At 40.5% G+C, this 17,710-nt stretch overlaps 1 long non-coding RNA gene and 1 pseudogene across 1 annotated transcript in view; both read left to right on the top strand.

The window, feature by feature from the left end:
* The window catches only part of LOC143647784 (uncharacterized), a 52,029-nt gene that overhangs the window by 19,610 nt on the left and 14,709 nt on the right, over positions 1 to 17,710 (top strand). The gene's annotated exons all lie outside the window — the stretch shown is intronic.
* LOC143647783 (sorting nexin-10 pseudogene) lies at positions 960 to 1,615 on the top strand (annotated as a pseudogene).

The following is a 17,710-nucleotide window of genomic DNA, read 5'->3' as shown; positions in this document are numbered from 1 at the left end:
TTAAGATGATCACATATTTTCTCCTTTAATTTTTCAATATAATGACTCACAGTAATAAGTTTTCCCATGTTGAAACAGTCTTGCATTCTAAGATAAACTCTAGTTATACAACTACTTAGTTCATTTTGACTGTATTTATTTATGACTTTTGCATCTAGGTCCTTAAGAGAGTGTATCAGTTCTTTGCTGCTGAATAACAATTATCATAAACTGACTGGTTAAACCAACAATAAACATTTATTATTTCTCAGTTTCTGTGGGCAGAATATGGGCGCCACTTACCTGAGTGGTCTCTCACGAAGTTGCAGTCAAGATGTTGGCCAGTTAGAAGGAAGTACCTGAACCTCTTGAACCATGTTCCAGTAGCCTTGATTCTTGAAGAAAATTGTATAGTTCTTACCATGTGACTGCGTGATTGTGAAAATTTTCTGTCTGATGCCCCTTTTATCTAAGGTGTAGACAGATGGGATAAAAAAAGGATAAAAAATAAATAAACAATATAGGGAGAAAGAGTAAGAATTACGTAGATTGAAATACTGTAGGTCAATGAGAGGGAGCAGTAAGGGTATGGAATGTATGAATTTTTTTCCTTTTTATTTCTTTTTCCAGAGTGATGCAAATGTTATAAAAAATGATAATGGTGATGAATGCATATCTATATGATGATCTTGTGAGTACACCATGTATGGACGGTATGTGTGTGAATATTTGTCAAAAAAAAAAAGATATTGGCCAGTGCTGCAGTCATCTGAAGTCTTGTCTGCAGCTGGAGGATCCACTTCTACAATGGCTCATTCACATGACTGGCAAATTGGTGCTGGCTATCGGCAAAAGTATTGTTCCTCGTTATATGGATCTCTCCACAGGACTGCTTGAGCTTTTGCTTGGGAGGCTTACAATAGAAGTGGGGCATGGAAAATATGGCATCTGGCTAAGATCGATTGTGTCCTATGCAGAAGATGTTTCCAGAACAATAAAGGGGAATTTAAAAGTATCTAGGTTCGAGATCCTGGGACTCAGGAGAAGGATTTTGGGCACTCTTGCATTGACAATGAGATATGCATTCATATTACAATGAAAACATCTTGTGTGACAAAAAGATATAGAGATTTGTGCAACTGAGTCAGAGACTCCAAAACAATGCATTGCTGTTACAACTGCCAGAACTTCCATCTAAAAATCCTATTTTTCAATGTAAACAATTGCCAATGACTAGATCAGTGTCTTCAAAGTCTGGAAGATTTCTTCAGAAATAAGACAGCAGCCTATTCCCTCCACCATCTTCACGTAGCAGCGTTCACCTCTCCCTGCAGAACCACCTGAATTCAGAAGACACTGAGGCCTGTGTTTCTTGGCCTCAGTGGAATAAGCAATACACAAGTTTGCCTTGATTAACAGACATTTCCTGGAAGAAGATGAAGAGAAAAAAAAGAAAATGATAGATATTAGAAAATCCATTCTCTGGGCTTGGCCACAGCAGTGGTGATGGCGGGTCACATGAAGGGAAAACAAGCGTGGTTCCCCAGAAATTCTGAAAAATAATTCTAATGTTACTATCTTAGTAATAACCAATTACACCCAGTGATAGGTGTAATCACTGGTGTAATCTTTAAGCTTTCAGTGATAAAGAAAGCTTGATACTGATATAGTCTTACCTAAAGCGCATTGTCATGATATTAGGTATTAAAATTCAAATTGAGCTAAAATTAAAATTAAATTAGGTTGTTTATTGGTGATAGTTTTATGTTGTCTTATTTTGGTTAAGCTTCTGTAAAAAGTTAAAAGCATGTGAATGTAATACTATTCCTTATTGGCAAAAATTACTGGTAAATGAGGTCTTGCAGTCAAATGAAATGATCTATAGATTTTCAAAAACTTGGTTGTTTTATTGAATTCTGAAAGGTAGATAAATAGGTAGTATTTAAAATCAAAATAGAGCATTCTTCCTTGTTCAGTGGGCAGTGTTACTGTTACAATGTTACCATAAGCACATTGGACAAGCTGTGTGCTGTTAACCACTCTGAAAAGAACAGACCTTGCCTCTCTCTAACATGGGATTGATATTTTGTTGCTACCTCCCCTGCATTGGGAAAACACTGCCTTTTGGGTAATTGGTTGGAATATTTCAAAAGTATTTAACCTTTCCAGTATTCTACTTTACACTTAGAATGAAAATTTATCTTATGAATAGAGGCACATTAAAATAACATTATGTCTTAGAAAACACAGAAACAATGCTAGTGATTTTACTTAGACTTACAAAATATAGATTCAGAAATACATTTTCATTGCCCAAAATCACATTAAACAAATGGTTTCTGAAAAGGAATAATTTGTTTTCATTATCATTATGCAATTAGAAGTACAGGTAAATGATTTACATTCTGCCCAAATGTGCAATTTCTATTCATTAGGTAACTTTCAGTATCATGGCTGTTAACTGAAATTTACTTTTAAGGCAGAAAGATGATCTTATAAAAATTAGTAGGGGCGGGCCGCGGTGGCTCAGCGGGCAAAGTGCTTGCCTGCCATGCCGGAGGACCTCGGTTCGATTCCCGGCCCCAGCCCATGTAGAAGACAAACAAACAAACAAAATACAATAAAACAAGAAAATGTTTAAAAGATGTTTCCTTTCCTTCCTTCTATCCTTCCTTCCTTCTCTCTGTCTTTCCTTCCCTTCCTCCCTCTTTCTTTAAAAAAAAAAAAAAAAAAAAAAAATTAGTAGACCCCTGCTCCAAAGAACAGCTAGAGAAGGGACAGTAAAAAGACCAGAAGGATTCCAGGTGTAAGTGACCTGGGAGGGTCTCCCACACCACATAGGGAGGCCCGGGTTGGAAAAGCAGAGGAATTGAGGTGCAGAGAACTGGAGACAGACCAGCTAGTGTAGACAGCCTAGGACATCCCTTTCCAGACCGAGACCTGGAGCTGTCAGGAGTGCACTGCCAGGGAGACTGGGACAAGGCAGTAGTCCAAGCTGTGCTCCTTGAGCACACTACACTAACACATGCCGCCCCCCACCCCCAGGACCGCGGCTCCTCCCATACCCCACGCACCTTAATGCATCACCTGCCTCCCCCACCGCGCTCCAAGCAGCCCCTCCCCGAGTCCCCTCCCCGTGTATACGTGCCCCACACCCCTGCCCAGCGCATGCATGCCACCCTGTCCCAGACTCACACAAGTCCATGATCTCCCTCCGCCCCTCCTGAGACCCGCGTACCTGTGACCGGCACCTCAACCGAGGGCTCCCCACCCTGCCCCCTGCTCCTTGCCCCACCCACAGCACTAGAGCTTTTCTCCCACACCTGGCAGGTGCTCTCGGGCACATCTGTGCCACACAGCCTCTGCCCTGCTCTAGCAGGCACCCCTAGCCTGCCCCCAAGCACCTGCGGACTGCACCAGGGCCCTGCCCACCTGACATCACCTACCCCAGCGCAAGTCTCACAACCTCCATGACCTGTGCCCCAGCCCTAAACACTCATGCATCTGCATCCTGGCCCCCCTGGATGCCTCACCCCGCGCAAGGACACACCCACCCCCCAACCTCTCTGTGCTCTGTACCCCACGCCCTGACACCCACGACCCACATACTTCACGTGCCTACCCACGTCCTACCCATGTCCCACCCACACAGCCCCAGCACAGCTGCTCAGCCCCCCATTCACCTCTCGCTGCGCTCTACCTCTGTGTCCCCCAAACCGCACCTGCTCCTGCACTCCAAGGTCTGTGTGCCTGCACTGCATATCGCCCCACAGCCCCGGCACCACAGCTCCACAACCCCATGACCTACACCCTAAGCAGGCACCAGCACAGAGTCCCCAGCACCTGCCAATACCTGCAGCACAACCCGTCACCAGACTGTTGTGCCCCAACCTGCTTCCGCATCCTGCTCCATACCAATTCCACAAATACAAAGCTTTAGACTACCAAAGAAAATCAACATCCAAAGTAACCCTGTCAAGATATTTACACACCGTAAAGACAACAGAAGATCACTAACCATATGACAATGCAGACAGATATAGCCCAGTTTAATGACCAAGTTAAAACACCAGAGGAGACACAGATGTTGGAACAACTAATCAAAAATGTTCATAAAACTCTACTAAATAAAATCAGTGGGATGGCTAATGGCATAAAGGAGCTCAAGAAGACACTGGGAGAGCACAAACAGGAATTTGAAAGAATAAACAGAAAAATAGCAGGTAGTAGAGATTAAAACTGCTGTAGACCAAATCAAAATATACCAGAGACACACAACAGCAGATATGAAGAAGCAAAAGAAGGAATAAGTGAACTAGAAGACAGGAAAACTGATTTTGAACACACGAAAGAGCAAATGACAAAAAGATGGAAAATTTTGAATTGGATCTCAAGGAAAAGATGGATAAAACAAACTACACAGATATGAGGATTATCCATGTCCCAGAAGGAGAACAGAAGAGGAAAGGGAGATCCGGCCCTCCTCTCCCCCTTCTCCGCCGGCGGCGCTCCCGCCGCCATCCGGCCCTCCTCTTCCTCCTTCTCTGCCGGCGGCGCTCCCACCATCATCTTGCCCTTCTCTTTCCCCTCCTGCTCTGGCACTCCATCCGTCATCTTATCCTTCCCTTTCTCCTCCTGCTCCAGCGGCTCTCCAACCACCACCGTGCCCTCTTCCGCCTTCACCAGCTCCTCCGCCACCATCCTCGACAGCCTTGCCATCCTAACATTTCCTCCTCCAGAACAGCTACTGGGGGAGTGGAGACGATACAGAACAGCTCCCGGAGCCACGACAGAAATAAAAAAGACAGCGTACCCCATCCTGGAACAGCTGACTGGCTGGGAGAACCCGCTCCAGTGAGATCGCCGAGGGGCGCAGGCTTCCCGGGCGGGGCAACAAGCGGCCGGAGTCCCTCCCCTCCTCCTTCCCGGGCCAGCTGGCAGAACTGGGCAGGCAGTCCCCTCAAGCTGCAGCGGCTGGTGCCCCCACCACGCGCGGCCCCCCCGGACCAACTGAGAGAATTGGATCAGAAATCCCCAAGCCGCGGAGAACAGTGACCGGGGGCTCCCTTCCAAGCACGTGACTCCCCGCTCCAGCTGGGAACGGTGCACTCTCCCGGGCGACGGCAGCTGGCGCCCTCCCGCCACGCTTGGTGCCCCGGGCCGACTAGGGTATTCGGACAGGCGCTCTCCCGAGCTGTGGCGGCCAGTGACCCTCCCCGCGATTGGACCCCCGGGCCAGCTGGCACTCTTCCAAGCCGCTTCGGCTGGCGAACCTCCCCCACGGCGAGAGTTTTCCAAAGTTAAAGGAGCCACAGCACCTTTTACTGGTGGGACCTGCAGATAAACGTGTGCCACGAGCGCCACCTACTGGGCAGGATAAGAAAAACAGAACCCAGAGATTTCACAGAAAAATCTTTCAACCTGTTGGGTCTAACACCCAGGGAAATCTGACTAAATGCCCAGACGCCAGCAGAAGATAACAGATCACGCTCAGAAAATTGAAAATATGGCCCCGTCAAAGGAACAAACCAACAGTTCGAATGAGATACAGGAGCTGAGACAACTAATGCTGAATATACAAACAGAAATGGAAAAACTCTTCAAAAACGAAATCGATAAATTGAGGGAGGACATGAAGTAGACATGGGCTGAACAAAAAGAAGAAATAGAAAAACTGAAAAAACAAATCACAGAACTTATGGAAGTGAAGGATAAAGTAGAAAAGATGGAAAATACAATGGATACCTACAATGATAGATTTAAAGAGACAGAAGATAGAATTAGTGATTTGGAGGAAGGAACATCTGAATTCCAAAGAGAAACAGAAACTAGAGGGAAAAGAATGGAAAAATTTGAACAGGGTATCAGGGAACTGAAGGACAATATGAAGCGCACAAATATACGTGTTGTGGGTGTCCCAGAAGGAGAAGAGAAGGGAAAAGGAGGAGAAAAACTAATGGAAGAAATTTTCACTGAAAATTTCCCAACTCTTATGAAAGACCTAAAATTACAGATCCAAGAAATGAAGCGCACCCCAAAGAGATTAGACCCAAATAGGCATTCTCCAAGACACTTACCAGTTAGAATGTCAGAGGTCTAAGAGAAAGAGAGAATCTTGAAAGCAGTAAGAGAAAAACAATCCATCACATACAAGGGAAACCCAATAAGACTATGTGTGGATTTCTCAGCAGAAACCATGGAAGCTAGAAGACAGTGGGATGATATATTTAAAATACTAAAAGAGAAAAACTGCCAACCAAGACTCCTATATCCAGCAAAATAGTCCTTCAAAAATGAGGGAGAAATTAAAACATTCTCAGACAAAAAGTCACTGAGAGAATTTGTGACCAAGAGACCAGCTCTGCAAGAAATACTAAAGGGAGCACTAGAGTCAGATACAAAAAGACAGAAGAAAGAGGTATGGAGAAGAGTGTAGAAAGAAGGAAAGTCAGATATGATATATATAATACAAAAGGCAAAATGGTAGAGGAAAATATTATCCAAACAGAAATAACACTAAATGTTAATGGACTGAATTCCCAAATCAAAAGACATAGATTGGCAGAATGGATTAAAAAACAGGATCCTTCTATATGCTGTCTACAGGAAACACATCTTAGACCCAAAGATAAACAAAGGTTGAAAGTGAAAGGTTGGGAAAAGATATTTCATGCAAATAACAACCAGAAAAGAGCAGGAGTGGCTATACTAATATCCAACAAATTAGACTTCAAATGTAAAACAGTTAAAAGAGACAAAGAAGGACACTATCTACTAATAAAAGGAGCAATTCAACAAGAAGACATAACAATCATAAATATTTATGCACCGAACCAGAATGCCCCAAAATACATAAGGAATACACTGCAAACACTGAAAAGGGAAATAGACACATATACCATAATAGTTGGAGACTTCAATTCCCCACTCTCATCAATGGACAGAACATCTAGACAGAGGATCAATAAAGAAATAGAGAATCTGAATATTACTATAAATGAGCTAGACTTAACAGACATTTATAGGACATTACCTCCCACAACAGCAGGATACACCTTTTTCTCAAGTGCTCATGGATCATTCTCAAAGATAGACCATATGCTGGGTCACAAAGCAAGTCTTAACAAATTTAAAAAGATTGAAATCATACACAACACTTTCTCGGATCATAAAGGAATGATGTTGGAAATCAATAATAGGCAGAGTGCCAAAAAATCCACAAATACGTGGAGGCTCAACAACACACTCTTAAACAATGAGTGGGTCAAAGAAGAAATTGCAAGAGAAATTAGTAAATACCTCGAGGCGAATGAAAATGAAAACACAACATATCAAAACTTATGGGATGCAGCAAAGGCAGTGCTAAGAGGGAAATTTATTGCCCTAAAGGCCTATATCAGAAAAGAAGAAAAGGCAAAAATGCAGGAATTAACTGTCCACTTGGAAGAACTGGAGAAAGAACAGCAAACTAATCCCAAAGTAAGCAAAAGGAAAGAAATAACAAAGATCAGAGCAGAAATAAATGAAATTGAAAACATGAAAACAATAGAGAAAATCAATAAGACCAGAAGTTGGTTCTATGAGAAAATCAATAAGATTGATGGACCCTTAGCAAGATTGACAAAAAGAAGAAGAGAGAGGATGCAAATAAATAAGATCAGAAATGGAAGAGGAGACATAACTACTGACCTCACAGAAATAAAGGAGGTAATAACAGGATACTATGAACAACTTTACGCTAATAAATACAACAATTTAGATGAAATGGATGGGTTCCTGGAAAGACATGAACAACCAACTTTGACTCAAGAAGAAATAGATGACCTCAACAAACCAATCACAAGTAAAGAAATTGAATTAGTCATCCAAAATCTTCCTAAAAAGAAAAGTCCAGGACCAGACGGCTTCACATGTGAATTCTACCAAACATTCCAGAAAGAATTAGTACCAACTCTCCTCAAACTCTTCCAAAAAATTGAAGTGGAGGGAAAACTACCTAATTCATTCTATGAAGCCAACATCACCCTCATACCAAAACCAGGCAAAGATATTACAAAAAAAGAAAACTACAGACCAATCTCTCTAATGAATATAGATGCAAAAATCCTCAATAAGGGGATCCAAGATGGCGGCTTAGTAAGGTACATGCGTCTTAGTTCCTCCGACTCCAAATCAACTAATAGGTGAACAGAAACAGTACAGAACAGCTCCCGGGGCTACAGCAGGGAATGGACACACAGCGTAACCCAGTCTGGGCTGGCTAGTTTGACTGCGAAACTCGGCTGCGGTGAGTGAGATCCCCGAGCGGCGCGCGATTTCCCGAGCAGCCGCAGCTGCGGCGGTCCGAGCTAATCCCTCCCTCCTTCCCGGGCTGGCTGAGAGACTCGGAGAGACAAGCTTCCCAGCCAAGGCGGCCGGCGCCACACTTTTGCGGGCGGCTTCGAGTCTCGGCTTCGAGTCCGCGACTACGAGTCTCGGATCAGAGGGCTATCCAAAGTCTGGGCTGGCAAGTCTGACTGCGAGACTTGGCTGTGGCGAGACCCCCAAGTGGCGTGCGATTTCCCGAGCAGCCGCAACTGCAGCGGTCCGAGCTAATCCCTCCCTCCTTCCCGGGCCGGCTGAGAGTATCGGAGAAGCAAGTTTCCCAAGCCGAGGCAGGCGGCGCCCTTCTTTTGCGGGCAGCTTCGAGTCTCGGCTTTGAGTCCGCGGCTACGAATCTCGGATCAGAGGGCTATCCAAAGTCTGGGCTGGCTAGACTGACTGCGAGACTCGGCTGCGGTGAGACCTCCGAGCGGCGCGCGATTTCCCGATCAGCGGCAGCTGCGGTGGTCCGAGCTACTCCCTCCCTCCTTTCCAGGCCGGCTGAGAGTATTGGAGAAGCAAGTTTCCCAAGCCGAGGCAGGTGGCACCCCTCTTTTGCGGGCGGCTTCGAGTCTCTGCTTCGAGTCCGCGGATACGAGTCTCGGATAGGAGGGCTATCCAAGCCACGGTAGCCCCTCCCCGCGGGAGGCCTCCTGGTCCGGTGGGGAATCCCCCAGGCCCGCTGCAGCCCGCAACCAGCCACAGGGTCCCCTCAAGCCACGGCAGCTGACGCCCCCACCACGCACGGCCCCTGAACCAACGGAGAGAATTGGATCCGAAATCCCCAGGCCGTGGAGATCGGTGACTGGGGGAGACCCATTCCAAACACTTGAGGCAAACGTGGGCCACGTGCACCACATACTGGGCAAGATAAGAAAAACAGATCCCAGAGATTTCACAGAAAAACCTTACGACCTTGCTGGGTCCGACACCCAGAGAAATCTGAATAAATGCCCAGACGCCAGCAGCAGAAGATAACTGTCCACGCTCAAAAGATTGAGAATATGGCCCAGTCAAAGGAACAAACCAATAGCTCAAATGAGATACAAGAGCTGAGACAACTAATGCTGAATATACGAACAGAAATGGAAAACCTCTTCAAGAATGAAATCGATAAATTGAGGGAGGACATGAAGAGGACATGGGCTGAACATAAAGAAGAAATAGAAAAACTGAAAAAACAAATCGCAGAACTTATGGAAGTGAAGGATAAAGTAGCAAACATAGAAAAAATAATGGATAGCTACAATGATAGATTTAAAGAGACAGAAGATAGAATTAGTGATTTGGAGGATGGAACATCTGAATTCCAAAAAGAAACAGAAACTATAGGGAAAAGAATGGAAAAATTTGAACAGGGTATCAGGGAACTCAAGGACAATATGAACCGCACAAATATATGTGTTGTGGGTGTCCCAGAAGGAGAAGAGAAGGGAAAAGGAGGAGAAAAACTAATGGAAGAAATTTTCACTGAAAATTTCCCAACTCTTATGAAAGACCTAAAATTACAGATCCAAGAAATGAAGCGCACCCCAAAGAGATTAGACCCAAATAGGCGTTCTCCAAGACACTTACTAGTTAGAATGTCAGAGGTCAAAGAGAAAGAGAGGATCTTGAAAGCAGCAAGAGAAAAACAATCCATCACATACAAGGGAAACCCAATAAGACTATGTGTAGATTTCTCAGCAGAAACCATGGAAGCTAGAAGACAGTGGGATGATATATTTAAAATACTAAAAGAGAAAAACTGCCAACCAAGACTCCTATATCCAGCAAAATTATCCTTCAAAAATGAGGGAGAAATTAAAACATTCTCAGACAAAAAGTCACTGAGAGAATTTGTGACCAAGAGACCAGCTCTGCAAGAAATACTAAAGGGAGCACTAGAGTCAGATACAAAAAGACAGAAGAGAGAGATATGGAAAAGAGTGTAGAAAGAAGGAAAATCAGATATGATATATATAATACAAAAGGCAAAATGTTAGCGGAAAATATTATCCAAACAATAATAACACTAAATGTCAATGGACTGAATTCCCAAATCAAAAGACATAGATTGGCAGAATGGATTAAAAAACAGGATCCTTCTATATGCTGTCTACAGGAAACACATCTTAGACCCAAAGATAAACAAAGGTTGAAAGTGAAAGGTTGGGAAAAGATATTTCATGCAAATAACAACCAGAAAAGAGCAGGAGTGGCTATACTAATATCCAACAAATTAGACTTCAAATGTAAAACAGTTAAAAGAGACAAAGAAGGACACTATCTACTAATAAAAGGAGCAATTCAACAAGAAGACATAACAATCATAAATATTTATGCACCTAACCAGAATGCCCCAAAATACGTGAGGAATACACTGCAAACACTGAAAAGGGAAATAGACTCATATACCATAATAGTTGGAGACTTCAACTCACCACTCTCATCAATGGACAGAACATCTAGACAGAGGATCAACAAAGAAATAGAGAATCTGAATATTACTATAAATGAACTAGACTTAATAGACATTTATAGGACATTACATCCCACAACAGCAGGATACACCTTTTTCTCAAGTGCTCATGGATCATTCTCAAAGATAGACCATATGCTGGGTCACAAAGCAAGTCTTAACAAATTTAAAAAGATTGAAATCTTACACAACACTTTCTCGGACCATAAAGGAATGATGTTGGAAATCAATAATAGGCAGAGTGCCAGAAAATCCACAAATATGTGGAGGCTCAACAACACACTCCTAAACAACGAGTGGGTCAAAGAAGAAATTGCTAGAGAAATTAGCAAATACCTCGAGGCAAATGAAAATGAAAACACAACATATCAAAACTTACGGGACGCAGCAAAGGCAGTGCTAAGAGGGAAATTTATTGCTCTAAATGCCTATATCAGAAAAGAAGAAAAGGCAAAAATTCAGGAATTAACTATCCATTTGGAAGAACTGGAGAAAGAACAGCAAGCTAACCCCAAAGCAAGCAAAAGGAAAGAAATAACAAAGATTAGAGCAGAAATAAATGAAATTGAAAACATGAAAACAATAGAGAAAATCGATAAGACCAGAAGTTGGTTCTATGAGAAAATCAATAAGATTGATGGGCCCTTAGCAAGATTGACAAAAAGAAGAAGAGAGAGGATGCAAATAAATAAGATCAGAAATGGAAGAGGAGACATAACCACTGACCTCACAGAAATAAAGGAGGTAATAACAGGATACTATGAACAACTTTACGCTAATAAATACAACAATTTAGAGGAAATGGACGGGTTCCTGGAAAGACATGAACAACCAACTTTGACTCAAGAAGAGATAGATGACCTCAACAAACCAATCACAAGTAAAGAAATTGAATCAGTCATTCAAAAGCTTCCTAAAAAGAAAAGTCCAGGACCAGACGGCTTCACATGTGAATTCTATCAAACATTCCAGAAAGAATTAGTACCAACTCTCCTCAAACTCTTCCAAAAAATCGAAGTGGAGGGAAAACTACCTAATTCATTCTATGAAGCCAACATTACCCTCATACCAAAACCAGGCAAAGATATTACAAGAAAAGAAAACTACAGGCCGATCTCTCTAATGAATATAGATGCAAAAATCCTCAATAAAATTCTAGCAAATCGTATCCAACAACATATTAAAAGAATTATTCATCATGACCAAGTAGGATTCATCCCAGGTATGCAAGGATGGTTCAACATAAGAAAATCAATTAATGTAATACACCATATCAACAAATCAAAGCAGAAAAATCACATGATCATCTCAATTGATGCAGAGAAGGCATTTGACAAGATTCAACATCCTTTCCTATTGAAAACACTTCAAAGGATAGGAATACAAGGGAACTTTCTTAAAATGATAGAGGGAATATATGAAAAACCCACAGCTAATATCATCCTTAATGGGGAAAAATTGAAAACGTTCCCCCTAAAATCAGGAACAAGACAAGGATGTCCTCTATCACCACTATTATTCAACATTGTGTTGGAGGTTCTAGCCAGAGCAATTAGACAAGAAAAAGAAATACAAGGCATCAAAATTGGAAAGGAAGAAGTAAAGCTCTCACTGTTTGCAGACGATATGATAATATACGTCGAAAACCCGGAAAAATCCACAACAAAACTACTAGAGCTAATAAATGAGTACAGCAAAGTAGCAGGTTACAAGATCAACATTCAAAAATCTGTAGCATTTCTATACACTAGCAATGAACAAGCGGAGGGGGAAATCAAGAAACGAATCCCATTTACAATTGCAACTAAAAGAATAAAATACCTAGGAATAAATTTAACTAAAGAGACAAAAAACCTATATAAAGAAAACTACAAAAAACTGCTAAAAGAAATCACAGAAGACCTAAACAGATGGAAGGGCATACCGTGTTCATGGATTGGAAGACTAAATATAGTTAAGATGTCAATCCTACCTAAATTGATTTACAGATTCAATGCAATACCAATCAAAATCCCAACAATTTATTTTTCAGAAATAGAAAAACCAATAAGCAAATTTATCTGGAAGGGCAGGGTGCCCCGAATTGCTAAAAACATCTTGAGGAAAAAAAACGAAGCTGGAGGTCTCGCGCTGCCTGACTTTAAGGCATATTATGAAGCCACAGTGGTCAAAACAGCATGGTATTGGCATAAAGATAGATATATCGACCAATGGAATCGAATAGAGTGCTCAGATATAGACCCTCTCATCTATGGACATTTGATCTTTGATAAGGCAGTCAAGCCAACTCACCTGGGACAGAACAGTCTCTTCAATAAATGGTACCTAGAGAACTGGATATCCATATGCAAAAGAATGAAAGAAGACCCATATCTCACACCCTACACAAAAGTTAACTCAAAATGGATCAAAGATCTAAACATTAGGTCTAAGACCATAAAACAGTTAGAGGAAAATGTAGGGAGATATCTTATGAATCTTACAATTGGAGGTGGTTTTATGGACCTTAAACCTAAAGCAAGAGCACTGAAGAAGGAAATAAATAAATGGGAGCTCCTCAAAATTAAACACTTTTGTGCATCAAAGAATTTCATCAAGAAAGTAGAAAGACAGCCTACACAATGGGAATCAATATTTGGAAACGACATATCAGATAAAGGTCTAGTATCCAGAATTTATAATGAGATTGTTCAACTCAACAACAAAAAGATAGCCAACCCAATTACAAAATGGGAAAAAGACTTGAATAGACACCTCTCAGAGGAGGAAATACAAATGGCCAAAAGACACATGAAGAGATGCTCAATGTCCCTGGCCATTAGAGAAATGCAAATCAAAACCACAATGAGATATCATCTCACACCCACCAGAATGGCCATTATCAACAAAACAGAAAATGACAAGTGCTGGAGAGGATGTGGAGAAAGAGGCACACTTATCCACTGTTGGTGGGAATGTCAAATGGTGCAACCACTGTGGAAGGCAGTTTGGCGGGTACTCAAAAAGCTGAATATAGAATTGCCATACGACCCAGCAATACCATTGCTGGGAATCTACTCAAAGGAATTAAGGGCAAAAAGTCAAACGGACATTTGCACACCAATGTTTATAGCAGCGTTATTTACAATTGCAAAGAGATGGAAACAGCCAAAATGTCCATCAACAGACGAGTGGCTAAACAAACTGTGGTATTTACATACGATGGAATATTATGCAGCTTCAAGACAGAATAAACTTATGAAGCATGTAACAACATGGATGGACCTAGAGAACATTATGCTGAGTGAGTCTAGCCAAAAACTAAAGGACAAATACTGTATGGTCCCACTGATGTGAACCGACATTCGAGAATAAACTTGGAAAATGTCATTGGTAACAGAGTCCAGCAGGAGTTAGAAACAGGGTAAGGTAATGGGTAATTGGAGCTGAAGGGATACAGACTGTGCAACAGAACTAGATACAAAAACTCAAAAATGGATAGCACAATAATACCTAATTGTAAAGTAATCATGTTGGAACACTGAATGAAGCTGCATCGAAGCTATAGGGTTTTGTTTTGTTTTTTTACTATTATTATTACTTTTATTTTTTCTCTATATTAACATTCTATATCTTTTTCTGTTGTGTTGCTAGTTCTTCTAAAGTGATGCAAATATACCAAGAAACGATGATCATGCATGTATGTGATGATGTTAAGAATTACTGATTGCATATGTAGAATGGTATGATTTCTAAATGTTGAGTTCATTTCTTTTTTTCCGTTAATTAATAAAAAAAAAAAGAAGAGTAAAGGGATAGGAAGATTAGTGGGGGATATAATGGGGGAAACTTCCCAACCTTTATAAAGATATAAAAATGCAAATCAAAGAATCCCAAGAAAGTGTAAATAAAATAAATCCAAATAGGCCTACCCGAAGACTCATATTAGTCAGTCTGTCAAATGTTGAAGAGAAGCAGAGAATCCTGAAAGCAGGAAGAGAAAAAACAATCTACTACATACAAGGGAAACCACATAAGACTGAGTTCGACTACTCGGCTGGCAGTCCTTCAAAACTGAGGGAGAGACTTAAATTTTCACAGACACACAAAGGCTGAGATAATATGTCAACAAGAGACCAGCTCTACAAGAACTACTAAAGTGAATACTGTGGGCTGAAAAAAGAACATAGGAGAGGGAGTTCTAGAGGAGGGCACAGAATTGAAGAGTACCAGTAGTGGTAAACCAAAGAATAAAAAGAGAAAGAGGGAAAAGAACATGCAGGTCTGAAAAACAAAATCCAAAGGATGAGATGGTGTATTCAAGAATTGCCTTTACAGTATTAACTTTGTTAATGGATTAAACCTACCAATTTAAAAAAGATATAGATTGGCAAAATGGATAAAGAAATATAATGTATCTAAATACTGTTTACAAGGGACTCATCTTAGTCACAAGGCTACAAATAGATTGAAAGTGAAAACATAGAAAAAGATGTTTCATACAAGCTGTAACCAAAATAAATCAGGAGTATAAAATATATACAAAATATATTTTAAATGTAAATACAGCATAAGAGACAAAGAAGGACACTATGTATTAGTAAAAGGGACAATTAACCAAGAAGAAATAACAATAATAAATGTTTATGCTCCCAATCAAAGAGCTCCAAAGTATATGAGACAGATATTGGCAAAACTGAACAGAGTGATAGACGTCTCAGCAGTAATAGTGGGAGACTTCAATACACCACTCTCCTCTATCGATAGATCAATTCAGGCAGAGGATCAACAAGGAAACAAATAATGCTGAAAACCTAGGAAATGGTCCTTAGACTTCAGGGGAGAACTTCTATGCATTTTTTGTGAGGTATTTAGATGACCGGAAGCCCAAACAAGAATTTAAACAATTTGATAAATGAATTAGACTTAACAGACATATATAGGTCATTGTACCCCAAAACACCAGGATATACATTCTTCTCTAGTGCTTATGGAACATTCTCCAGGATAGATCATATGCTGGGGCACAAAACAAGTCTTCATGAATTTAAAAATATTGAAATTATTCAAAGCACTTTATCTGATCACAATGGAGTGGTGCTAGAAATCAATAACCACCAAACAACAAGAACTTTCACAAATATATGGAGATTAAATAACACACTCTTAAATGATGGGTGGGTCAAAGAAGAAATTGCTAAAGAAATCATTAGCTATCTGGAGAGAATGAAAATGATATCAGAACTTATGGGATGTGGCAAAGGCTGTGCTGAGAAGGAAATTTATTGCCCTAAATGCCTATATTAAAAAAGAAGAAAGAGCAAAAATTGAGGACTTAACTACTCACCTGGAGGAACTTTAGAAAGACCAACAAACTAACCCCCAAAGCAAATAGAAGAGAAATAACAAAGATGAAAGCAGAGTTAAATGAATGGGAGAACAAAAAAACAATAGAAACAATTAATACAAGAAAAGTTGGTTCTTCGAGAAAATCAATTAAGTTGATGGACCACTAGCAAGGCTGACAAAAAAAGAGAGAGAGAGAGAGAGAGAGAGAGAGAGAGAGAGAGAGAGAGAGAGAGAGAGGATGCAAACAAACAAAATCAGAAATGAGAGCAGGGTCATTGCCACAGACCCTGAAGAAATTTTTTAAAAATCATAAGAGGACACTATGAACAATTATATGCCAACAAACTAGACAACTTAGATGAAATGGACAAACTCCTAACAACACATGAACAAGCTGCACTGACTCAAGAAGAAATAGAAGATCTTAACAAACCAATCACAAGTGAAGAGATTAAAACAGTCATCAAAAATCTTCCTACAAAGAAAAGCCCAGGGCCAGATAGCTTCACCAGGGAATTTTATCAAACATTCCAAAAAGAACTAAAACCAATCCTGCTCAAATCTTCCCAAAAATTGAGTAAAAAGGAACACTACTTAACTCATTTTATGAGGCTAACATCACTTTAATACCAAAACTCGGCACAGATGCTACAAGAAAGGAAAACTACAGACCAATCTCCCTAATGAACACAGATGTAAAAATTTTCAACAAAATATTTGCAAATTGAATCCAATAGCACATTAAAAGAATCATATACCATGACAAAATGGAATTTATCCAGGAATAACAAGAAAATCAGTTAACGTAATACAGCACATTAACAAATTGAAAGGGTAAGACTATCTGATTATTTCAATTGATGCTGAAAAAGCATTTGACAAAGTTCAACATCCTTTTCTGATAAAAACAGTTCAAAAGATAGAAATCATAGGTAACTTCCTCAAATTGATAAAGGGAATAAATGAAAAACTGATAGCCATCATTGTACTCAGTGGTGAGAGCTGAAAGCTTTCCCCCGAAGATTAGGAGCGACAAGATGCCCTCTGTCACCATTATTATTCAACATTGTACTAGAAGTTCTAGCTAGATCAATCAGGCAAGACAAAGCAATAAAAGGCATCCAAATTGGAAAGGAAGAAGTAAAACATTCATTATTTGCAGATGACATGATACTATACTTCGAAAATCCTGAGAAATCTATAACAAAGTTACTTGAGCTAATAAACAAATTCAGCAAGTTGGCAGGATATAAAATAAATGCCCAAAAATCAGTAATATTTCTAAAGATAAGCAATGACCTAACCAAGGAGTCAATTAAGGAAAAAATTCCATTCAAAATGGCAACTAAAGAATCAAGTACCTAGGAATGAATTTAACTAAGGATGTAAAGGACTTGTACACAGAGAACTACATAACATTGTTAAAAGAAATCAAAGAAGATCTAAATAGGTGGAAAGACATTCAATGCTCATTGACAGGAAGGTTAAATGTAGTTAAGATTGACAATCTGTTGATTGACAGATTCAATGCAGTACTAATCAAAATTCCGACAACGTAGTTTGAAAACTTGGAAAAGCTAA

The sequence above is a fragment of the Tamandua tetradactyla genome, chromosome 10 (genome assembly GCF_023851605.1).
Source record: "Tamandua tetradactyla isolate mTamTet1 chromosome 10, mTamTet1.pri, whole genome shotgun sequence".
Classification (NCBI taxonomy): domain Eukaryota; kingdom Metazoa; phylum Chordata; class Mammalia; order Pilosa; family Myrmecophagidae; genus Tamandua; species Tamandua tetradactyla.
This window is presented reverse-complemented; position numbering and strand designations above follow the sequence as displayed.